The sequence below is a fragment of the Argiope bruennichi genome, chromosome 9, assembly GCF_947563725.1.
Source record: "Argiope bruennichi chromosome 9, qqArgBrue1.1, whole genome shotgun sequence".
In the NCBI taxonomy this organism is placed as follows: Eukaryota; Metazoa; Arthropoda; class Arachnida; order Araneae; family Araneidae; genus Argiope; species Argiope bruennichi.
In genome coordinates, this window is record NC_079159.1 from 125,389,752 (window position 1) to 125,416,735 (window position 26,984).

General features: G+C 31.2%; 1 protein-coding gene across 4 annotated transcripts in view; it reads left to right on the plus strand.

Moving 5' to 3' along the window:
- LOC129984594 (cardioacceleratory peptide receptor-like) overlaps positions 1-26,984 on the plus strand; it is a 376,701-nt gene that overhangs the window by 149,638 nt on the left and 200,079 nt on the right. Inside the window, exon 1 of one of the 4 annotated variants that reach the window (XM_056094519.1) lies at positions 6,698-6,768. The exons of the other annotated variants lie outside the window; for them this stretch is intronic. The gene's annotated coding sequence lies outside the window, so the exon portion shown is untranslated. Of the gene's footprint in view, positions 1-6,697; positions 6,769-26,984 lie in introns of those variants that run through there. 4 annotated transcript variants of the gene reach the window in all.

The following is a 26,984-nucleotide window of genomic DNA, read 5'->3' on the forward strand; positions in this document are numbered from 1 at the left end:
ATATAAAAACCTGACCCATTCAAAGCGGATACAAGATTGCAAGGGCAGGGGATTATAATGAATCATTTTATTTTGCTGCTGCTTTGCACTTTTAATGCGGTATAATTCATGACATTCAGCTTACTGTAATATTTCTGATACAATGCATGGCTTTTACACTGTGATACGTTTATTATAACGCAAAACAATAAATTGATTCGAGGTTTCAAAAAAATTCTCCCATGACAGATGTCGGAAAAGATTGTATTAGATTTCACTCCATCAGGAAATATTCGTTGATTGAAATCCTTGGAAAAAAAATTAACGTTCTTTGACTATTTCAAAAATGCGCATTACCGAAATTTTGGAACGTCTCTTCGAAGTCCTCGACTTTGAATTCTAAATAGATGGCATAAATATTTAACCTGCTCGACTAATTTGAAATTCATGAAAGAAGAATCCAAGTTTATTTGGGGCTGGAGATAAGTGACCCGATGAATTATTTTCGGATTCGAATGAAGAGTCTCTTGACGGAATATAATGTTAAGGGCGTTAATATTACTTATTCAAAAACTAGCATTGCATTGAAATTCAGTAAATAAAATAAGCCGACGTGAGAGACAAGATTTTCAGAGAAATTTTAACAATCCAACTTTCCCAACTCTGCTAAATCCAAGAAAGACTCCACAAGAAGTAAAAGAAACAGCAATGTATTTTGAATTTCTATGGGTGCAGCTCAGTCGCCAAGTTTAAATTATGTATGTTTACATTACAATTCAAGGAAAGTCCTGGGCTTCCGATTGCTTCGATTTAAAGCAACCTCCAATGCAAACACCAACCCGATGCGAACCTACCATTCCAATATTTGCCCCTGGGTCATTATTTATTTCCTCACTTCAATTGTTCAATATTTACATTATGAAATACATATACTTGCTTTTCGTTTGGCAGCCGCTATTTTATTTTAATGCTAAACGAAAGAGAACGTGGGTAAAAATGAGCTATCGCAGATTATACTCATGGAATTTTACAATTCAAGTGTTTTTTTTTACCATTTATGTTTGAAATTCTGCTCTAATATAACTTTCTAACAATTTCTTTTAACTTCTCGTGAGCAAGAAGAGAAAATGTTGCAATCGTGAAATATTCAGCATCACGTTCCAGAAATCTGAATACAGACATCTGTGTTATTATGCATCATCAAGTTATTACAGAAGAGAGAAAGTTCGTCCCAGTCTACTCCAGAATGATATAATTTTATCAGACTTTGGTCGAAATCTGCCTGTGAGAAGCGTATCTGTCAATTCGCGCGCTTTTGAAAATGATATCTTAAAATCAGAGAAGAACCAAAAAGATGAAATGGTTTAAATATCGGAATCGTAGATATCTATTACATTTTGGATCCTTTCTATATGAGAGTTAAATCTTTTATCGATATGCGTATGTATATATATATATATATATATATATATATATATATGAAACATGATTTTACGAATCAGACCTAGGACTTTTTTTTTTTTTATAACGTCTACGAAATAATCCAGTTATTAGTTTTAGTCAAGACGATTTTGACCAAACCGTGTAGTGAACAATAGGAAAATATAAAGCAAGAAAGAGAGGCCGTTAGAAAATATTTGACGATTATATAGTTTTAGAAAGGAATGTGTCGATTCAGGGAAAAAAATATCCCACGCAATTTAAAAATTATGGTGAAAACGAAGTTCGAGAAATTGGAAAATAATTTTTAGATCGTAGCTAATTTGAAATGATTGTTAGTCTGTTTGTTTATTTCTCTCTCTTTGTGTGTGTGTGTGTGTGTGTACGTGGTAATTAAAAATTGCTGTGCTTCTTCAATACGCTGATGCTTAGCGAATTTGGTCCGAAATTTGATTTCGATGTCTGTCATTCTGCCTATTTGGAATTTGTGAATGCAACATTTCTAAAATAAATAGGCTAAATAAATGCAATTTGGAATATGATCTTGACATCACGAGTACAAATTTGAATATGATTTTAAATTCGTTCATTTGGCATGGCCAAATGAACAAAATCCAATTGAATACTTCATTTTGTTCTGTTTGCTGCAAATTTTAATAGAAAAAAGACCATGTTGTATGTATGTGCGGAGTTATCGAGGGGAAGACATTTCCTCAGTCTACTCAATATTCTTGATGCCATTAGCGAGTGAGTCTGTGGGATTGGCGGTTCCCGTAATTTAATTTTAAAACAGATGCCCCAGAAAGCCAATTAATCTTTACCTAATTTTTTGTTGACGTTTCTTGTCGTTACAAGAATCGATTTGCTGGGAGCAAAATTCGAGCCGCCTGCTTGGAAACATGAAGCGCATTCAATTACGTCAACAAATTGCAATAATTTTATTAAAGAATTTAAAGTTTTACAAATTCCTATAAATTAATTACTTCACGAATCTTCATAATTTTTAGATTAAGATTTTAAAAATTCAACTTTATTCCCGATTTTACGAGCATCTTTATATTAGTGTATCAGTGACTTTTACAGATAATTCAGTCAGGAAAAATTCAAAAAGCAAATGTATTGAATACTTGAAAACGTATATAGTCCTTTGCTCAAGAACTGTACTGATCTCATGAAAGAAATTTCGAATTGAAAATATAATGCGATTAGGAATGAAATTTTCCCTTAGTTCGAATGAAGTATTCTTTTTCTTTTTGCCTAATTTTTTTGTTTTCAAAGGTTCTTATTAATGCATATGGCTGTTTTGCATAATCTAATTTTTTACATCCTCGCAATGAAAATGAACTTATTCTTGGATATGCTGACATAAAATTCTAGGCATGAAATTTAATACTCCATGTTCAAACCCTTTATCCCAATGGGTAAAAATAGATTATTCGCATATGCTACTGTTATTTTCCCCGTTTTTGAAAATAAATCGCTTGAAGAATTGCTAAATGTACGAAAGGCGTGGAATTCTCATTAACAAATTTACACTGCATTTTCTGAAATGGACATTGTTGCTTGCTTCAGAACAAAGAAAATTTTTCTTCCAAAAATTGTTATTTTATTGAATATTTTTACAACAAAGTGTTTCGGGTTTTTCTTTGCAATCAGCATTTTTTTAAAAATAATTGATATCCTAAAGCTTCCTTTCTACAGCGGCTTGATCATATCTGGCTCAAATACAGAATTTTGGGAGCTCCTACTTATTTTGCAACTTTTAGTCACACATTTTCGAATATAATTAAAAATAATTAAAATATTATGCAATAATATATATTAAGTTTCTAATCTAAATTTACTCAGAATCAACCTTTGTTTGTATCGAAAAAATGGGAACTTCCCATATCAAGATTCATTTGCTTGGGCTGTTGTTCAATTTCGTTTTCTGATTAGATAGAGAATTCTCTTGGACCACATACGCTAATACCCATATTTCAAAACTTAAAAGGAACCTTAATATAATTGCTAGTAATAAATGGTTTTGTGTAAAAGAATTTTTTTTTTTTTTCAAAACCATTTGTCCACTTTTATTTAATTTCATTTGTTTTATGTCTGAGTTTGTTATGTATTTGTTGATGGATAAGAATTCTGATTTTTTTTTTAATATTGATAACGATGAATTAAAAATTAAATAGCAAAACGCAGAAAATAATTAAAATGAATTCTTATTTGCAATTCATTCAGAAAATTGTGTTTTCAAAAATTTATTGTTAAATTAATTTTATATCTCATTTATATATTTACTTTAAATGGAAATCAACAGTCAACTAAATAGAAACTAAGAAGTAAACATCACGGAATTTAATTCGTATCATTTGATAATTTTTAATCGAACTTTTTCGTTTGGAGCAACATTATTAATATTTTTCATCATTCCCTTTGTACTTTTTCTAAAATCACTTATGCTTTTTATCATTCAGATTTCATTACTTAAATGCTTTAATAATTAATACAACGCTTCGTGTAATTAACTGAAAATTATAACTCTGCTTTTATGACGTGTTCAGTCTGAATTCTTCACCACCTTCTTATATTTTATAATGCCAATATTTGTAATTAAGTAATGTCATTTTTAAAGCGCGTTTAATCATTCGACGACAAGTAACTAAATGAATTTGATTTCCAAGAAATTCCAAACTAATTAAATTTCGTTACTGAATCCTAAATGATATTTTTTTATCACTACTAATTACTTAACTATCAAAGAGTAATTATTAAGTTGTTTCCCTTTGTTTGATAAACTCTCCATGAAAATTACTTTAATTCAAATAAAGAAATGCCATAATATTTATTGGTTGATTATTAAAAAAATTTCTAATAGAAACAAACTTTTACATTCTCGTGTACGAAATATGGAGAAATTATTATAATGTACAAAAAATTCGAACTTGAGATTTGGACGAATCTCCATGTTTTAGATATTCTTGAGTTCGAAAGAACATTTCTGACATCAGGTCCCTGCTTCCGTCTGTCAGTCTCTGATAAAGATAACTGAAAATCTCCTTAAGCTAGACGAATGAAATGTGTCTGTTCTTGCATCACATTTATCTATTGCTATCAAATTTTGCTCAAAATCTATTTAGAGGAAGTCTGTGTGCCAGGCTGTTCGAATATGTTAATATGATAACTACAAGACGAAAAGAACTAGATAGATAAAATTCGGTGCACATATTTAAAATGTATTAAAAATCTCAAGACAATTGTAGCAAAGAGTTGACCGTCTGTCGGTCAGTACTTTCAGAAATATGTAAATGCGATAACTTAAAATGAAATGACTTAAATATAACAAATTTGGTTTGAGATTTCCTTCAGTCGATTTGGAAAAATGCTTTAAAACACTTTAGTTCGATTTTCGGATGCTATTCATCGCATGCCAGGGACTGAATGTCAAAAACACTTGCCAAGAATCACACGACAGATTCAGCGAAAATGCTAAATCCCGAAATATTAATCAGCCAAAGATTAATATTCCGTAACTACTGCACGCCAGTGCCATGCAAAGGGATTATTGGAGCAGCCCTTTTATGAGAGGCTATGAGAGAAAGTTGTGAAGAGATCACACCCGCTGGTTTTCATTGATGTTTGATAATAATACCGATAGTTGCGCACATACGCACCAAGATGAATAAAGTATTCATATGAAGAAAAGGGGAACTTGTGTGTTGTTAGTTCATTTGGCTCGACACAATTTGAATACCATGAATGAATCAATGGTTATTTAGATCTCGGGTACAGTGAAAGCAATTGCGCTAAACGAATGCATGCCAAGAAAACCCGATTCATAAAGAAAAACATTCATGTCAAGGGCAAGTGTGGTACTACAAAATAGCAAAAGAGGTAGTAAAACTTTTTTTTAAAGTAGGGATGGTGGGGTCAAATATGTGTGATTGTTTAATATTTGATTTATCATGTAGAATATGGTTCATTGCGTAATTCTATGAAAGCAAACGCACCAAGAAGATTTATTAGTGATTCATTCTCATTATCTAGTGACTCGGTACCCTACCACATCGACATGATCCTAAGTTGTAGGGACTACAACTAAGTTGTAAGTAAGAGTGAATACCCGATATACAACATTACTTAAATAATTTAAAATCACATTTGCTCTTTGCAAAAATATTTTGCCCATATTATGAATGCTAATTGAATGGGTCCATAAATGTAATGATGTATTTCTGTTAAACGTAAAATAGCATAAATGACAGAATTTGCAATGCCTCATCATTCCAGCAATGACAATGCGTGGAAGTTAGTTATGTCTTGAGTTCATAAACTCCACCGCAAAATTTTCATCAGCCTGTAAAACGCTCATCCATTGGACACTGTCTTGAACAAAAACAAAATATTACGAAGTGGGTATCAATGAATAGCGCACATCATTTTGTACATAATAATTAAAAATGCAGTAATGACAATATAAAACAGAAATGAAAATATTATCAATTTGTAATTTTTAACAAAACTGTCCTTCGTGTTGAGGCATTTGTTGCTCGAGCCCAGGATCAGTTGAAAAGTACGGATCTCATGGATGAGCGTGCTTGCAAAAATGCTGGAAGAACTGTCGGGAAGCTTTGGGCGCTCCCACCACACAGATCTGGACTTGACAGCCTAAAATGTTCATCTGTTTAGAGTCATGAAGAAATCGGTCAAAAATGTGATCTTGACGATGGCTTCAAACAGGCAAACGTTATGCTATGAGACACGGGTTTTTAAACTGATGTAGCGATAGAACAAATGCCTCTACTTTGAATGTCGAAAAATAATAAACTGGTAATATTTGTACGTGGTATTGTACGTTCATGCTTTGCATTTCTTATTACTGTATGCCGATTATATACCTTACTTATTGAAACCTCCTCGTAATATTTTATAAAAGAATAGCATCATGCAGTCTAACTTAAAAATGACTCATTTTTAGTATTGGCTATATCTGCAACATATGTCTATATTTAGTTATTAAATAAAACGAAATATAGTCTTGCTGACAAATTTAGTCATTGATATCTACTTTATTTTATCAACTTAATGGAAAAGATTTTATTGAAAATAATTACATTTTTTAAGCAAATAATCACATGTGTAAACATATTTAGAAATTTTCCTGGTTCATAAACGTATAAAATATTTTATAGATATTTTATTTATTTCCCATAAAAATTCTAACTATTTATGAATATTTTGGGCATTGAGTCTTTCTGATTTGTATTTTCTTTATTTTTTAGGTAAGTGAAATGAATATTATGAAGTGTGATACTGATTATCAATGAGTATTACGATATTCTGAAGAAATGAAATAAAAAGGTACCATCATAAGCTTCTTAAATTCTTCTTTATGCGGACGAACCCCTAGATGACAAACTGTTTTTTTTTTATTTAAAGTGATTCCATTTTTAATTAAATACCAAAAATATGTTAATTCTCCACCGTGTTATTTACAAAAAATGCATTTCCGAACATTCTTGTCCTCATCACGAAAATTGTCCTTTATAGAGGTCATCTTGAAACTAAAAGGCCTGCCATTCATTGCGCCGATGTCACACAATGATTCTAAATTTCTAAAGAAAATTCTGTCTCCATTTAATTTCTTTAATACTAAACATTCAAATGCTGCGCATTTTGATTTATGTCAATAGAAATTTAAAATATAAAAGGGAAAATGTTGCTATTTTGGTGATATGAGAGATCTGACTTGCGTTTTCCAAACTTTGGCTGCAGTTGATGAAAGTGGATCGCTCATCTCTGTCCCTCAAATATTTATGAAGAAAGCCATATTGGCGTGAAACCGTTCCTACTCGATTTCATTGTAGGAAAGAAAATATATCGATGTTATTTACAAAGTCCACACTTAATAGAAGGTTAAAAATGAAAAACACTTCGGAAATTATTTTTTAAAAATTGTATAAGCCGGTTTATAGTAACTGAAAATTAAAGCGTTCTCTTTTCTTCGCTCACTGTTTCGAATATTTCTATTTTAGAATAATATATAAACTTAAAAAAGAATCCGGCCTGAAGACTTTTTCAAGGGTCACCCTCAGGCAGGGATTCAAATAAAGGGATTTTTTCTGTGAGGACATACAGACATAAGTCTAATAATGATTCCTCGTGACCCGAAAATCCCCTGAAATTATGCTCAAGAGATATACCATTTTAACAGAAAGGAAATACAAAATAACAAATTAGAAAAAAATAACCACAAAGTAAAAATACAATAAAAACAATAACAATAAAAACAAAAACAGCATTAAAATTAAAATTAAAATTAAAAACGGAAAGGCCAGAACATACCATCCAACAGTGAAGGAAACTTTAAACAATCGTTTGTGATTTCCTGTTTTAAAAAAAGTTAACGGCAAATTATGTAAACAGAGGTAGGCACCCAGTGCCATCTATTGAGTGATCCAATATGCAAGTAAAGTTCTATTTTTATTTAAGCCAAAAGATTAATCCCAAACCATACCTTGTTTAATTAAAAAATTGACATTACAGTAATTTCTAGGAAAATCATTTTTAATTAAATTTTTAAGGAGGATATTTGATGCTTCAATATATTAATCTTTGGGATTAATCTTTTGGCTTAAATAAAAATAGAACTTTACTTGCATATTGGATCACTCAATAGATGGCGCTAGGTGCCTACCTCTGTTTACATAATTTACCGTTAACTTTTTTTAAAACAGGAAATCACAAACGATTGTTTAAAGTTTCCTTCACTGTTGGATGGTATGTTCTGGCCTTTTCGTTTTTAATTTTAATTTTAATGCTGTTTTTGTTTTTATTGTTATTGTTTTTATTGTATTTTTACTTTGTGGTTATTTTTTTCTAATTTGTTATTTTGTATTTCCTTTCTGTTAAAATGGTATATCTCTTGAGCATAATTTCAGGGGATTTTCGGGTCACGAGGAATCATTATTAGACTTATGTCTGTATGTCCTCACAGAAAAAATCCCTTTATTTGAATCCCTGCCTGAGGGTGACCCTTGATAAAGTCTTCAGGCCGGATTCTTTTTTAATATTTTTTTAATAATTTTTTTGGTTTAATTTTTATTTGATTTTTGTTTTTCCTATTAACTTGATTCTAATACTTTAGTATCAATTCATCTGTGTTTTAGAAGTAGCTGCAATTGCGCTCTCTAAATACTATGAAGTTCCTTTTTGGTTTTAGTTTAAATAGGTAATAAATTTTAGTTGCGATTTCGAAACTGTTTTGTTTCGTTTTCATTTTAGTTTCGTTTTCAAACTTTTTCTTACTTTAGATTGGTTATATATATATATATATATATATATATAATAGAAGAAACTGACAGCTATCCATGCATTAAATATCTTTTTGAATTTAAGGATAAAATTGTATTGAGTTGTTGCATTAGTATAGCAAAGAGAGGCTGAGCTTGTAGTATACGTGGGCTGCTGTAAAAGCTAACTTCTATCCAGCAAAGAAGAATGTCTTGGATTAACTGAAAATGAGTGAAAATTTTGAAAACAATAGATCTAAAGCTCAAATATATTTTAATGACAAAGAAAGGAATAAAAAGTATTAGTTTCCTATGAAAAATGATTCGTTGTATCATGGAACAATTTCTTTTACATTTTATTACATAAAAAATTCCTAAGACTAAACAAAATTTCATTTCAAAAGGTTTTAAGAATGCATTAAGCCTTCCAAATGATACCGTCTTTCTGATTGTACGATGAATAATGCCAGAATAAAACTGGACGGCTGTTGTTTTTTTTCCCACGACTGAACATTTCAGAGTAGTTCAGTACCAGATTTCTAAATAGGCAGCTACTTGGGCCCGCAGTACAGTGGAAGTGGCTGCAAGAAAAAAATTTCTTAATAGTGGAATAAATAAATTTATTAAAAAAAATTCTATGAATGACATATAATTTATCATCCATAATACAATGAGGTGACAAAAAAATCATACTATATATCCTAATTATGTGCCGGATCTCCTTTTGCCTTGCGAAGAACATCAACTCGACATGATATGGTCTCAACAAATCGTTGGAAGTCCCTTGCAGAAATATTGAGCCATGTTGCTTCTATAAACGTCCATAATTTCAAAGGTGCTGCAGGTTTATGATTTTATATATGAATTGATGGATTGGCCTCTCCAGTACGTCCAGTACAGGGCCCAAAACATTCGCAGGAATTGTCTAAGTGTTCTTCATATCAATCGCGAATAGCTGTGGCCAGGTGACATGAGGCATTGACATCCATAAAAATTCCATTATTGTTTGGTCACGTTCAAGTTCATGAATATCTCTAAGTGGTCTCCATGTAGATTAACATAATCATTTGTGGTCAATTATCTGTTCAGTTGAATCAGCAGACCCAGTCCATTCCATGTAAAAACAGTCCAAAGCATTATAGAGCCACCACCAGCTACTTTTAATGAAGGCATTCGAGTCGATCTTCTGCTTCCAGAAACCATTAAAACCAAATTTTGTCGCACTGGCTTAACGGACTCGCCTATTCTACATTGATTTCTGCGTTATTTCACCTATTGTTGCCTGTATGTTAATACTGACTATGTAGACGCTAATAATTCTATGAAGACGTCGTTGGTCTCGGTCATTAAATGTATAGTCAGCCAATGCCTTGTGTATATGAGAAGTTATACCAGAAATGAGATATTCTCTGCACAATCATGACACTGTGAATCTCGGAATGTTTAATTCTCTATTTCCTAAATGGAATGTCCCATGCGTCTAACTCCAACTACCAAAAGTCTGTTCATTCACGTCGTGCAGCCGTCATCACGTCAAAAACCTTTTCAGATGAATCACTTGAATACAAATGAAAGAACTTCCGATTTACATATTATGCACGCTATATTACTGCTATCTATTTATTTTCTTATTTTTGTCCCATTACTTTTATCACGGGATATTTTTATTTTCATTTCTAAATAAAAAATTAAGCTGTTTTCATACAGGTTTCAATATTTTCTTATAAATATGCAGGTTATGTTGGTCAGACTGCTTGTTTCATTTTATTTACTTAGTTATTAAACTATTAATAAAACTAAACATTTGCTTCAATAATATTGCTGGCAAACATAAAGGCAGGACATTCTGTTCAATTTGTTAGCTACATTACCGTTCCGGGCAACACTAGGGCTATTTTAGGACGGACTCTGTACAATGATTTAAATTAGAACAGGCTCAGATTACTGGGAAGATATATGTTTTGCATGCTATTGATGTAATTGGTTGATCTGTTTTCTAATTCGATAACAAAGAAATCTTACTTTGAGTTTCCGACTCTATGTCCTATTGCGAAAATTGCTTTTCCTGTGCATCTCATCTACTTAAAAGCGTCTGACTGCTAATTTTGTTTAAATCATTATTACAATGGAATGGCAACTAACAAGTTTATATATTTTTAAAACAAAGTGATCGCGTGTTGCCCGATAATAGAATTACATAAATCTATAGTAGTAAAAGATAAGCATTTAGCTGTTATGATGTGGCAGAAAGTAATCCAACTTCCAATGGGTGGTAATTGCTGAATGAGCTGTTAGAGGAATGAAATTGCTCCTATTATTTTAGAGATGTCCTCTGTGTTGCCTACGATAATTTTGTTAGCTTCATTGCTTCAGGTAACAAAAGTTGTGAAATATTTGAGCATTGAATTCCAAGAAATGCTATCATCATCGAAGAATTTTGTTTATTGCACAATGAATTATGCTTATGAATGATCAGTTCATTATGATGCCTATGAAAATAATCAGTTCATTTCATTTGCGTGATATGATTCGTACAAGTAATTAAAAGCAACTTCTGACACTTTCCGTTATTAAACAGAATATTATTCAGAGCGAATTTCTTACAAATTGATCAGTTTTTTTTTGGATCATACTTCTTAGTTAACCTGTTTACCTTTTAAAACGAATGATATATTTTTAAAAAAAAACGAATTTATCATTACCAAATTTTTGTTTTTTCAGAGTTGAATTTAAATATTATAACAATTAGCCGTGGAAAATCAAGCACAATTTTAGTTTGTCTGAAACAAAGAAAATAGACAATTATTTATTTATTTCCTCAAAAAATTAGTAGGAATGAAAGATAAATAATTTTCATTCTTAACTATTCGTTAATTTATAATTGTTGAAGAAAAACATTTCTTTTTCTGCTAGTTAAAGTGAGAGACACCAGTAAAGAAATCATTTACTTTGCATAATCAACCTGACAAAATCTTCCCACCAAGAAATTGTTGCTCACTCTTATAATTTGCGAAACGTATTTTTTAAAATAAATATTCAAGTAGTTCCTAATCCTGCTGCCGGCGAAAAATAATAAATTATTTCTCTTCTTTGGAAAACATTTCTTACAAATATTGATATTTTATTAATTATACCTGTTTGCTCATACTCTATTTGATCTTTATTTTCTCTTATCCGAAGTGTCATAAGATTAAAAGTATTTCAAAGGAAACTGGCGCTTCGAGATGTCGATGGGGACAGATATTTTTGGAATGAAGTATGTGTTTAGTTCAAGCTACACGATGCGATGTAGACTTTTCAGAAAACTGACAGATTTCTGTCACATTTTGTTGGAAATCCGTTGATCGGAAATCTGTTTGTTCGTCCGTCCATGTCTGTGCGAATACGATTACTCAAAGAGCGCAAATAGTTTGATGAACGAAAGGAAGATTTAGAAAGAGACCCTTGCAGCTGGTTGAGTTATCTTTGTCAGAGACAGAAAGACAGACATATTACCAAAAACGTGTTTTTCGAACTCAAGGCGGTCTAAAATGTGGAGATTCGCAAAATCTCGAGTTCGAATTTTTCGTGGATTACAATACTTTCTCTATACTTTGTACACGAGAATGCAAAAATGCTTTTCTTAGGGTAATGGACTCTCATTATATCGGAAAGGCTTGCTTCGAAGCAATTTTATATGAGAAAGAAAGTCGCTCAATCATTAGAAGAATAGCTGATTTTATTTTTAATGAAGCAACCGACATCGAAATACTCCATTTTGCGCACCGTAATTTAATGCGCACGAACCGCTGAAACTGTAGATTTGTTTGTTCTTTATTTGTGTAAAAAAAGCAAAACGCATGCACTTTCACTTTCGAATTCTTGTATTCAAACCTCTCATTTTTTATTAATAATAATAAGTTAATTACTACGCTAAAGTTGGCACTTAATACTGATACCGTCAGAAGATTCAGAAATTAAGAAATCATTTTAATGCATAAAATTTTAACCAAAGAATTCTTTAAGATGTCTTCTCAAGTGCCGCAGGTATGCGTAAGCCATAAATTTGGTAAATTCATCAGTAAACGCCATCAAATCAAAAATAACTTCAAAAGGACTTTGTTCTCATAATACTTAATTAGTTTAATATTTGATGTAATAACATACGTATTTGTAGACTCAATTACTGCTGAAAACAGAATTCTAAAAATTATAAAATCAGATCAAGTTTAAGTAAATAATTTTGATGCATCAAAGTGCAACGTGCCCTCAATGGAATATCAGCGTGCCTGAAAATAACTATATTTTTTTAAATCAAAATATTTTTGTTAGATATTTTGGTCAAAATTTGTTTTGGTTTCGTGCACATATATCCTACTATTTTAAGAACAAAAACTTATATAAATTTTCTTTAATATTGTAACAAACATTCAAAATCCAATGTTAAGAAAAAATGCCTAAATCTTAAAAAGAAATAAGAAAAGCCAAACTTCTGTAGTTAGAAAATGCAAAGTTAGAAGAAATTCTTCTTTGATATATTTTAGGAAGAAAGACTTGAGACTTTTTGATAAAATTTATAATAATTCAATAAAAAACATACAAATTTTTCAAATGAAATAAAATTCTATTAATATCTTATGATAATCAATAAAAAAAGACATTATGATATGCCAACAGGCCATATTAAAAATGTAAAAAAAGGAAAACAAACAATAAAATAAATGGTAACAATTTTAAAATATAAGATTTAGAGAAAAAAATGCCTTTATCATAATAAAAGAGGCGAATATTATAAAATGAAAGCAAAAGTGAAAAGACCCGGATGAAAAAAAATGGCATTGGCAAATTTGCGCGATTGATAGATGTTATTTTAAAGTAAATTAGTTCGATACTCCAAGAAAGAAAGGAGCTGTTACAATATGTGTTTAAATAATTTCTAAAATACAATTACAATTCAACTAACCGAAATGAAAAAAAGGACACTGAAAAGCTACTTTTTAAATTTTAAACAGGTGTAAAAATAGTTTTTTGCGATGATATATTCCGAAATAAGGCGGAGAAACATAAAATATTTTAAACTCCCATTATATCTCTTTGAGGGGGTCACGGCAGTGATTTAAAACCAAAGTTAATAATGAATGGAGGTGTGAACTACACGGAGGGTTTGGTAATCTTTTCTGATTCTAAATCAGCTTGACACAATCCCCCACTTATAAATTCCCCTCTGGAACGACCGTGCGACAAGGGAAAGTCATGTGTGCTACAGTGGATACATTTACATGTAAGTATTAAAAGAAGCGAGTGTGCTGATTTCTTAGCTAAAGAAGCCAGTTACCTGACCAGTCCAATATTCGAATACCACTTGTAGATATAAACGTAGTATTCAGTTGTAGACTTTTAACCCATACTTTTAAGAATCCACGTATCCTCGCCTATTTAGAAATGTAACATCCACATATTATTAGAATAATAGAGATTAAAAACATATGATTATAAGTAAATGAAAATTCATTCAGAGAAGACAAGTAAAAACTGACCCGAATTCCAGTTCATGCTAAAATATATCTTTGAGTGGCCGGCTTTCGCTGCAAATATATTAAAACTCGGAGTGGTACCACTCCTTGAGCCGGGAAATCCTGTACTGCCCTGAGGTACCAGCTGCAGTTGTTCGAACCGTCGGGGAAGTCTGATGAAGAAATTGTGTTTTAGATTTTTCTTTGGTGTATTTAAAGTTTTAGGTGTTCAGTGTTGCTTTGAATGTTTTTAATGTTTTAGTACATTGAGTTATATATTTTAAAGTGTATTGGTTTTTTTAAAATTATTTCCTACTGTTTTGTTTGTCCTTTTTTTTTTTTTTTTTTTTGCTGCTAATCCATGAACACGAGAGCAACAATAATAATAGCAGAGTTAACTTTCAGTGTTCATATGAATCCGTCAAGGGGCATGGAATTGTGTTTAGCTCAAAGAAACATATATTTTATTTTATTAATATAGAGACTGTTTTACATAAATTTTATTGAAAACTTTATTTATTATCTATTTCTAATTAAAAATTTTATGTAAAATTTGAAACCCGATAAACACACATTTCTGTGTCTCGCATATAGTGCGTAAATACAGGGTGCTATAATCGTATCGAGTAAATATGTAAATGAGTTAATTTAAGCAATGCTAATTAAAAAATCCATTAACTTAACAACACAGAGAAAAAAAAGAAAATATTCTGTTGCGGAGTCATTTTATGATGGTGAGGTTAAGAGAATGGCAAGACTTCAGAATTAGGTCAGGATAGAAGCCAAGTGTGTTACTTCATCCCGACATGTCTTACCCATGTCACAAAGCCGATATCATCATATATCTGGCCACTGACGTGAGTCCAGCGTCCAAGAAACCGGAAACGAGAAGCATTATCGAGTCAATTGATGAAGCCGATCTGTCGAAAGTGGTTTATCTTTGAAGCCGTCTCTCTGACATCGCGCGATTTTGACAAATTTCTGACATTTTAAAAGCCCTGCCGTTTTCTCCAAAGAGAAACCAGAGGGGAAATTTAATATTTTCTCGTCAAATCACAACATATACATATTTACTTAAAGCGGAAATTAAATTACTTTGGAGCGAACTTCTTTGACACATAAATCATGACTCTTTATGTGATGAAAATTTTGCTTTCAACGAATGAATGAGTAGTAACAATTATATTTAGAGCTATATTTTGTTCCTGTAAAAAAATCTGTTCATATTTTTCATATATATATATATATATATATATATATTGTTAAATTCAACCTATTCATTAAAATAAAACGCCTCGATTCATGAAGGGAAATTTTTGGTATCTTCAAAAGGTATGCCGTACGCTTAGAGATTTTTATCCTTTCACTTGCAGCATGACAATTATAGTGGTCATAAACTTTTTACAGCAAGTTTAAAAAATAATTTAATAAGATAAAGGGGATTTGAAGAGGGAGATTTTAGAATAAAGTAATATGGGGTAATTATATACAGGGTGTTGCCGAATTCAACCGACAAATTCAGATAAATGATAATAGGAATCAAGAGGATTAAGAATCAGCATGCAACATAGGGTCCCAAACGACGTTTAGTAGGGAAAAATCACAAAAATACAGGGACTCCAAGAATTGTTGGAAACTGTGAAAAAAGAATAAAGAAATAACAAATGATGTTTGGAATATGAATTTTCTTTTAAGGTAAAACACATTCTTAAAGGTTATTTTTCATGTAAGTAACAAAGCGATGTGAGGATCCATGAGGTCGTAAATGACGAAAACGAAAAGGTAGTTTACAGACCTTATCTGCAAAAATATTAAAACTTGATGAAAAATAAAAGCTTGAAAATGCAAGGAATTTTGTCTTTGAAATGTAAGGAAATGTCTTTAATTTGATATAAGCAAGAAGTATATGAAAACTGTGGAGGCTCTAAGGTATTAAAGAAAAACTAAAATGGGCACCAGGAATCATCGCTACAACATCGGTACCGATGTTTGCAGAGGGTGTTGTCAAATTTGAAAAAATAAATTCAGAGGAGAGATAGTAGACGAAATAGTAGAAGAGATAGCTAAGAGAATAAAAAAAATACCATATAACATAGGGACGCAGATGAAAATCGCAAAAACAGACGTCGAAAAGACAATGAGCCTGGCGTTGGTAATGGCCCTAATGAATGAGAGGATTAGGAATAAGGTAATCAAGAAGAAGCATTCTTGTATCAAATTGTCCATGATTTCGAGAAAAATAAAAGCAGTGAGCAAGTATTCGTGAATGAGCATTGCAGAATGGATGGTCGTTAAACTTCATCCGCAAACAAAAAATCAGATATCATGAATGCAACTAAAATATGCTGCTGCCCCATCACGCATTAACAAAATATTCTGGGGTACAATTGTCGGTATTGCAGGAGGGACGTGATCCAAGAAAACAAGGTACTTTGAGCCAATGAAGCGTTAGGACAGAAGATACGGTCCCAATAAATGACCTTGCCCATATTAATATTAAATTTGTGTTGTACATTCGATGAGATAGTGCTGTGGGGATTTTCGAATGACCAAATATGCACATTGTGCGTATTGAAGATGACTTCTCTCGTAAAGCTAGTTTCATCTGAGATTAAAACTCTAGCATTCTATTAGAAAAATGTGCATCTAACTATGTGGCATCAAGCATCCAACGAGCGAACTCCACTCGCAGTGGTTAATCATCAATTACACAGAAGTTGGACTTCCTTCAAATAAGAGTGTTGCATGTTTTCAGCACGGATAACATTACGTTTCGAATTGAATACCTAGTTCAGCTGCAAATGATCGTGTGCTTGTTGATGGGGTATCGATAAAGCGCTGCAAAACTCTGTTTTCTGTATTAGGTGTGCACACACTGCTTTCTTGTCCTGCATTTGGCTTTGTTATTTGAAGGATCCCGTCTCCCACAGCTGTCGATCGATGTTTGAAAACGTGGTATAGTGCGGACAACGCCTCCTTGGATATTGTACTTTGTGTATTCTTTGTGCTAAGCTTCCATTGCCGTCCGCTAGGCCGTATGTTAAATGCATATCCGCATATTCGTCATAAGTGAAATCTGATATGTTGTTTGTAAATGAAGTTTAACGGCCATCCATTCTGCAATGCTCATTCACGAATACTTGCTCCTCGCTTTTGTTTTTCTCGAAAGCATGAAAGATTTATATAAGAAAAAGGCTTTATTCTTCTCTATGTTGTTACTAACCTTGCATTCCTAGTGCCATTCTCTACACCAAGATCATTGTCTTTTCGACGTCTGTTTTTGCGATTTTCAACGAATAAGCGTCACCAGTGACCGTATGCTTTGTGTCATTTCTCATCTCATTAATGCTTACTATCACTTCTCTGAATTTATCTTTTGAATTTGACAACAACCTTTGCAAACTTCGGTACCGATGTTGCAGTGATGTTTTCTTGTGCAAATTTTAGTTTTTCTTGAATATCTTAAAACCTCCTCAATTTTTATAATGTTTATATCAAATTAAAGAGTATGCAATTCCTTACATTTTCAAGCTTTTATTTTTCTTCAAGTTTTAATACATTTGCTATTAAAGGTTCTAAACAATTTTTTTCGTTTTCAGTAATTTATGACCCCCTAAGTCATCAAATCCGCATTCTACCAGCATGAAAAAAAACTCTTACGAATGTGCTTTCACTTAAAAGAAAATTCACAGTTCAAACATCATTTGTTATTTTATTTTTTTAATATTTTACAATTTTTAACTATTTTCGGAGTACCTATATTTTGCGATTTTCACCTACTAAGCGTCGTTTTTGGGACCCTATATTGTGTGATGATTCTTATAATCCTCTTGATGCCTATTAACACCTCTCCGAATTTGTCGGTTGAATTCGGCGACACCCTGTGTATATATATATATATATATATATATATATATATATATATTCCTAATGTATAAAATATCTAATTTGAAGTTCTTTTTTCAATATTTGATTTCATCATTGCTGACTATAAATTTCCTTCGAAACTATTTCTATAGAATCACAGTTGAAACCGCCTAAAGTTTCATTTATAAAGATTATTCGTATCTTTGTTTCCTCAGTTTCAAAAAATACATGAATATTAAATTTTAAAAAACATATTTTGAAATGAATGCGGCGCTTTACAGTGTGTACGTTACAATTTCTACATTACATAACTTTTTTCCCTGTGTTTTAAAACTCCTCGATGCTCAGTTATTATTACTCAGATATTTTAAAATTTCATTCATAAGCAAAAAGTTTTATGACTTATTGTAATAAACAAAATGCGCTTGGAATTCTTTGACTGAATTATTAATACAAACTTTGCAAGAAACAAATGTTATTTGTAAAAACTATAAACTTTTAAATTTTAAATACTACTATTCGACTAAAAAATATTTTCGAATCTACTAAATTGTGAAAATTATTAAAACAAATATTACAGAAAATCGAAATAAATATGTTAAGTGACCGATTTGAGGGTGCATTTCTCGTGACTTAAGTTCAATTGACCTCTAGTATTTTTCACAACATAATTCTTTAATTTTAAATACTCTACCCTCTTGTGTCTGGACTCTGAACTATAAATAAAAAGAAGTTATTTCAAAAGCAAGCGTTCTTCATTTGATTAATTATTTAATATCCCTTCAAGTGAAAAGCATATGAACAATGACGCCTTCTTTCTCAATAGGATATTAACTGCACCGTAGCTAAACAATGATTTATCTGTTACTAATTTCATCTATTTTAAAGAATCTACACTTTGTCAGCAATGAGAAAATACTTAAAGAGTTACAGAAATTGTAAAAGAATCTTTTGTATGCCATTTAGAATCTTTAAACAAGCATATAATCGAAACACTTCATATGTTTTTGATCAGTTAATGATATTTGTAAAATGTTTTCTTAAGATATAAATGTTTACTCTTGATTTTTCTCAAGACGGACACTGCTTCGACAGACAAGCACAAGTGGTATTCAACGAACATTGAAAGAAAAACATATAAATTGGTTTGATTTCCACTACCGGGTCAAAGACTGGATTTTTTAAGGTTTAAACAGTAGAATGTTATAAATCAAATAGACAAGATTTGCTGAACTTCGATCCTGGAAGTTTCTCAATCTTGGTATGCTTACTGAGAAAAGGGAAGGGGATCGCAGACTATGAGACAAAAAATCAAAATAAGTAAATAAAATATTTCAGAAATAATATTATAGCCGATTATTTAAAATAGTTTTAAAAGTTGGCTGAGATGGGGAAACTTATAGTTTAAAAAAAATTTCGATTACTATTTACTGTTTGTCTTCAGGTTTATTTACTCGCATAAGACAAATTAGAGTAAACTTCTATGATAAATAGTGAAAGTTGGAAGAATGCATTAGATTTCAACTTTTTAAAAAACTAAGCCTAATTAAAATTTTCTTTAAATGTCAGCATACGCTAATTGTGCTATAAATACATTTACGGATCGCTTTATAATGTGGGTATAACGAGCAATGTTATACTTTTTTCTTCTGGTTAAAAATGACTTTTTTTCGAAACATTTATAAAACAATGTCCCAGTAGATGTGACAACTAAAAAAACGCATTTTCTTAATTTTTTTGATTGACGGAAATCGCCGTTAGTTGTATTTATGTACGGATAAATATTTGGCTGTTATAACCATAGTGTCCATGAATATATTGAAACTGTATTTAAATGTCATGAAACAATATTGATGATAGCAAAAGATATTTTTTTGCTGTTGAGATATTAATAAAGAAATTATTTATATAAAAATAATAATTCAGAGTATATTTTTATAAATGTTCCAGAGGATAGATTATTATTTTAGTTATTATCTATTTTAATCTTTAGTGTTATCTGTTTTAGTTATTATTATAAATATAATGAAATTTTTTAGAAATTTTAAGTCTGCCCCATATGAAAGCAAAATTTAGTTAAAATAATCGATTCTCAACTGAAACAGCTTCAAATGTTTTAAAATAGAGTCATTTAATTTAAAACACACAAATGTTTAGAGGTTCTCCTACCACATTAGGAAACAAGTCGAACTAATGAATGTAAAAGTAGCTAAAACGGATATGATGTCATTAACTATTTAAAATCTTTAGTAAAAGCTATTGTTTATTATCTTTCAGTTGGAATTACAACAAGATTAAAAAAATCCTTTTACACTCTACGCCTTGAGTGACAGTCATTGGACATGTTAATGCAAATAATTTTGTTGTGCTGCCAGAGTTTATTCAGGACGTCTGCTGAGGGGCAGGGGTGGTTCGTTTCGCGATGTCAAGCCGTTGCTGCCATTCTTTAAAAACTTCTTCATAATCTGCGCCACCCAAGTGGTAAGAGTCCCAACAAACAGAAGTTGGAAAAAGTAATAAGTTGCAAAAGGCGCGACTCAGCAAGCTACCTAATACCTTCCTGGCTGCCGAAACAATCTGCTCAATTAATTTTATTTTTATCATCTGGAGAGGATATTTTCTTCCTCTCTTTAAAGAGTCTGGCCAAAAATAACCTCACAGCAAAATCCGTTAGGTGTAATAAGGCAAGTCTCGCGCGTCAAACCGCTGCCGGCAACCATTTTCCTCCCCGCTAAACAAGTTATTTGTCGAAAGTTTAAAATTAACATTTTATGAATTTTGGGCTCATAATGAGTTACAAAGATTATTTAATATAAAATGCCTTGTAAAATTTCCATTTTATTATAATAATAAAATGGTGAATATTCTTTATTTACAATAATTTTAAATTTAAAATGCATTATTTGGAAATCTTGAAAATCATTTTTTTTTCTTTTTCAGATTCATTATCAGGTGGTTCAATCTGTACGGACTAATAATTAAATTGAATATATCTAATAACTGAAAAATATGTTCAGAAAATATTTAAAGAGTGTATTGTCATTGAGAACATAAAAGTGTAAAAAATTCGACACATCAGAGAAAGTGAATAATATATTACAAAATGCCATCTTTGCAAACATAAAAAAATTAAATAAAATAAAAGGGAATAATTATTTAAACATCAGTGAATGAATCAAAACAATTACACTAAATTGAGATTTGAAATTTTCGAATTTTAAAAGCTTCAGGGGAAAGTCCCGAGCAGATCGAATTTTAGCTATAAAACTTTTGCCGAATGACTCTTTAAAATCGAAATCTGGGTGTGAAGAAAAAACAGTTTTATTTTTTAATTGGCAGTAGCTAAATGTAATCACTTTTCTAACATAAAAATAAACTATAATAAAATTCCTAAAAATAATAAATGTATGCAAATTAGTTAAACTGAAAATGAAGAATTAATAAGAATTTAATATCTTTTAATTGATATACCATCTAATTGAGCTTTTTTGTATTTCTTCAACCATTAAAAATTATTCATATAAGATTTTGATTTTTTTTCATTGAGGTTAAACATTGTTTGAGAAAATAACAAATGCTATTCAATGTATCAATCCAAACAACATATGTATACGAATACGAAACACAGTGCTATCTATCTATACAGGGTGTCTCAAAAACCTTGACCGCGGTTTTAATTCCTTAAATATTGATCATAGACATATACTTTAAATTACAAAGTTGTGTAAAAAAAAAAAAGATGCAAAATGTTATGAAATCGATTAAAATTTTCAGGGGATTAAACTTTAAAAAATACAAAATTTAAATTTTTATACGTATCCCGTACAAAAAAAAATCCCAATGAGTAAAATGTGTCCCATACTTTAATAAGGTCATGCACAAAATTTCAGAATTTTATCATGGAAACTCTCAAAGATATTTTAAAGCAAAGTTGGTGACGGGTCAATCACAAATTAAAATGTAAATGTTTACAGCTTCAATGCAGATGACGCGACGCAGGAATCCATCATAAGGAAATAAAATATGCTTCATATCTTTAGTTTTGTTTTACACATTTTAAAATCTATACTTCCTGAAAATTATTTTAAAATTTTATATCATGAATTACATAATATAACTTAAAAATAGAGCAGTAATAAATAGCAAAATTATTATGTATTTATTCAATCATTACTTTCTTTGTTAATTTGTGTATGACCCTTAAAACACGAACATCCGACATGATTTTTCCTCTTTGCGAACTCATATCCAGGCATCGAAAAGTGGTTTAAGTCAATATTTATGCAGTTTCACATCTTTGAGACTTTTTGTGATAAATTAATGAAACTTTGTACATGACCTTATTAGAAAATGGGGCACATTTTACTCACTGGGAATTTTTTTGTACGGGGCCCGTATAAAAATTTAAATATTGTATTTTTAAAAGTTTAATCCCCTGAAAATGCTAATCAATTTCAGAATAATTTGTACTTTTTTTTACACAACTTTGTAATTTACAGTATATTTCTATGATCAATATGTAAGGAATAAAAGTCGCGGTCAAGGTTTTTGAGACACCCTGTATATACACATCCATAATCGAAATTCCATTCGCTTCTTTTTTTTTTAAATTTATGTACTTGAATTTTATTTCGTTTCCATGTGCTTCAAGTGAAATTTGGTACACATGTTCCTTAGTACTCAGAAAAATTCACTGCGCTAGTAAAAAGTTTTCTACAAATTCCCTGAAGGAGGGAATGAAGTTGAAAAGTTTTACATTTTCTCATCATAACGTCGAAACAAATCCCTGCACAAAATTTATTTTTAAACTATCTTAACATTTCAAAAATTTTCTGTTCAGTGACTTAAGATTTTCTTTCTTCCAGTTTTTGCCGTTTTTTTAAAAAAAGAATAAGGCTTCTTTTCATTAAAATACTAAGCCTTTTTCATTGTTTAATAACTCGCGCGCTTTTGCAAATAATGAATTCTGCCTGTGTTTTTAGTTTCACTTTGCTATGTAGTTAATTTGCGTTAAATTTGTTACAATGTTTCTATTGATACGCGCTTGCAATATTTCTTCCTGAAATGTTGTCTTTAAAAACTATTGCAATTTATTTAGTTGTTAGACCTAATGACTCTTTTATCTTAGTAGGTACTTTTAAAATTTTAATGCCCCCAATTATGACTTTATGAAAGTTCCTAAATGTATGTGAATGCGGATAATAAAATATTCAATAAACAATAATACATTTTTAAAAATTTCACAATAAATCGAGACAAAAATATTTTTAAATAAAGGATAGCATTCCTAACGCTTCTATTGTATTTATTCTTTGAGAATTATTTACTTGCGGAATATCTAAATTTTGTAATTGCTGGTATTCTGTTCAAAACGCCTTTTCACTATAACCCTTCGCTTAAGGAATTCATTTAATGAATGCCATCTTTTCCGCCCCAAGCCATTGATGACCTTTCAGTTCTAGGGGGGAAAATCGTAATTTTCCTGACAGTCAGTTCATGTATACTTCAACTCTTGAAAAGATTATCTTTCATATTATCCAATCTTATTCACAGAATAGCCAAAAAAGTTCATATTGGTTTGTAATCCAGGACATTCAAATATTTATTGGAATGAAAAGGCTGCACAAAAGCGATCATGGAGTTGTGGTGAAAGCTTATAAGCTTATAAGATAACAACTACGGGGTACGAGTAATTACTTTTGTCTTGTGGTCTTGTTACTCGGCTGCGAACCACAAGGTCCCAGGTTCTATCCTCTACATTGGTGACCTCCGACGATGAACCTTCAACCTTCATACAGCTGTTGTGATGTCATCTACCCACAGCAACCGAAAGTCGTCAGATTCACTTGACGCAACAGCAACCACTCACCCACATACGCTCGCCATAACGCGTGGCGCTGCTCAAATGGGCACGGGCATTAGACTCAACAGCTAATACATCACCACTCAACAGCCATATCGTTCGTCTCACCTTCGATTCACTGGAAGGAGAGTACTGTGGTGAAGCTTATTATAAACCAGATAACAGCTATGAGATGCGAATAATTATTTCTGACTTGTGGTCTTGTTACTCGGCTGCGAACCGCAAGGTCCCAGGTTCTATCCTCGCTCACAACAATCTTCAACAAAGTCGAACCTGTTTTTTGAAAACTAAACCGTTAAGAACAGCATCACATATTATCAGAAAAGTTCGTTCCATATTATATCCCAAACTTACTGAAATAACAAGTGCGAAGAAACGCTAAGAGATTTTTTTTTCTTTTTTGCCATATTTCATAGCTAAAAAATAAAGGAAGGGGCATATTAACAACAAACCTAATTATCTGATGGTTAATTTCGATCCTATTAAATAAATCTAGAATTTATGACAACCCTTATGCCCTTCGATAAACAAACAAAAAATGTCATTATTATTTCTTATTTATTTTCATTGACATTCCTATTCTGAAGTAATTGGTACTTCAGTAATAATTCTAAAGTAATCAACTCATATAAGAAATTTGAACAGGTTTTATCTTATTCATCAATCAATACAACCTTTCATAAATTTTGCAAAAATCTTTTTTTTAGAACTTAGAACTGAATTTTTAGAGAGTTCCATTCGCAAATTCTTTTTGATCTCTACAAATTTTCGATGTATTTTAATTTTGATTTTTTGGCATATGGGAATGACAGCGTTTTTTGCTAAAGAGAGGCCAATCAATTGGTGCATTACAAAAAGGACTCTTATCTCAAACCAAACACCCCTTTAGGTTGCCTTGTCTTGACATTGTTAATCTTTTAATTTCAAATTTAATATATTAAAAACCCCACTATGAATCTGAAAGAATCCATGTTTCTGCCACAGTCAATTATATGTAGGTAAATCTAGAGAAGAACTGAAACATTTGCATGTATTGGTCAAACACTGAACGAAATGTTTTTATCTGGATACTTTTGAGTAATAATTAATTAGGGAGTAGAAGTTTTAACTTTTTATGTGTTGAATATAAAGACTGTACGATTTCTGTGAACTCTTAAAACATTTATATTATTAATGTAATAACTCAAGCATCTAAGGCATTAACATATGTACACAGGATATATCTACTCGAATCGGATCCAAAAGATAATTTCTAAACATTTAGTATTAGGCACATTCATCTACTAAGAAAAATGGTTTAAATGAAGACTATTTTGTGAAATTTGAGTCAATAAATATGCTAATGAATAATGAATTTTATGTCTTTATACAGACCCTCCGTCCTATAAATCATATTTAATGAAATATTTTTTAGTTATTAACATTTTAATTTTTTTTAAAATTCCAACCTGCTATGACTAAAATTGAAGGAGTTATGAAAATATAAACATTGCTATCTTATCTTTAGACCACTCCATTGACCGTCTCTAATAAGGTACTTCATAAAATATTCCAGCGGCAGTTATTATGGAACTGTTGATTCTTCTAAAATATTGATGATCAAGTGGTCAGAGTTTGTCACAGAGCATGAAACGTTTTTTTAAGTTATAGTGTCACCTCCGCTTCAATTTAAGGTTCGAATTTTACGAAAGCTGACGGAAAATAAGAGAGATACCTAGTTGTACAGAGATCAGAATAGCGTGAGACTACTGGAATAATAGTATAATGTATGACTATCAAAATTTGGGCTTAAAAATATTTTGTAGAAGAAGCTATTAAGAGACCAGGTTATATAAAATTTTTAACTGAAAATTCCCTGCGAACCACTTGTTCACTAATAGCGGTTAGTAATTTAATAAATGCGTGATTAAATTATTTAAATTTAAATGTTGATGACACAGTTATGAACTATTGTATGGTGTAGAATTAGATTAAGAAATAAAATCCCCCCTCCTCTTAAATCTTTGGAGCTTTTGAGTTTAGAGATCAAAAGTCATTATTCTGAAAATATTTCTTCCCGCTGGTGTGGTGTGGAAGTTTGGAGAGGGGGTATCCACTCAGATGCCATTCTCTTTACCTAGTCCATTACCGGTTCAAAATGACGAGGTCCGTCCCAAAATAGTCAGTAGTGTTGCTTTAAAACGGCACGTTAATATAACTAAATTAAATGTGAAAAAGTGTTTTTCGGACACTGGTAATCGAAAAGGTAAAACATTCTTCAAAATCTTAGCTCGATTTTTTTGATGATTATATTATCACTTCTTTCATATACTTCTAATGCAGAACTAATACGTGAGTTGCCCAGGGAAGCTGATCTGCGAATCGATCATCCATTTCCACAATGAAATGGACCACAGTGATCCGCAGTTTGAAAACATGCAACTCATTTCATAAATCTTTCATATATAATCAATTACATGGTCCTTGGAAATGAAATGAATGTACAAATTGAAGAATTAGGAAAATATCGTAAAAATCAAAATATCGAGGAATCGGAGGTCCCCAGAGAACTATCCAAAAGGCTATTTCATGGTGACACTTCAGTTCCTTAGCCGAAAGACAAATGCAATTTTAGATGATTAGACGATAAGATGATTAGATGATTTAGACTTTCTCATTCAGAAAAGAGAGAAATACTTTTGAGTTAATGAATAACATAGATTTCGGCAAAGTTTCAAGCAATTATTAAATTTATGAAATGGGGATAATTTTCTTTCTCATTTTTTGGAGATATCACCTTTTTCTTATCATAGGGACAGGGTGAACAAATTCTTTTTATCATCAATATCAAGGTCGCAATAATGAAAATTAAATCATTTCAATTTGGCTTGGTGAGGGCTCCGTGGTAGAAGGGTTGCATTCTTCAAATTTTCAAAAGACGCACTCATTTACTTTCTTTAATTATTTACTTTAGGTTGCCAGCTGGTTCTCCTGGAATATTGGTTATGTTTGATTTCAGACAAAAATGCTTGGATATAACTTCATGTCCATGATTTCGTCAAATTGCCTGATAGTAATGTCTTT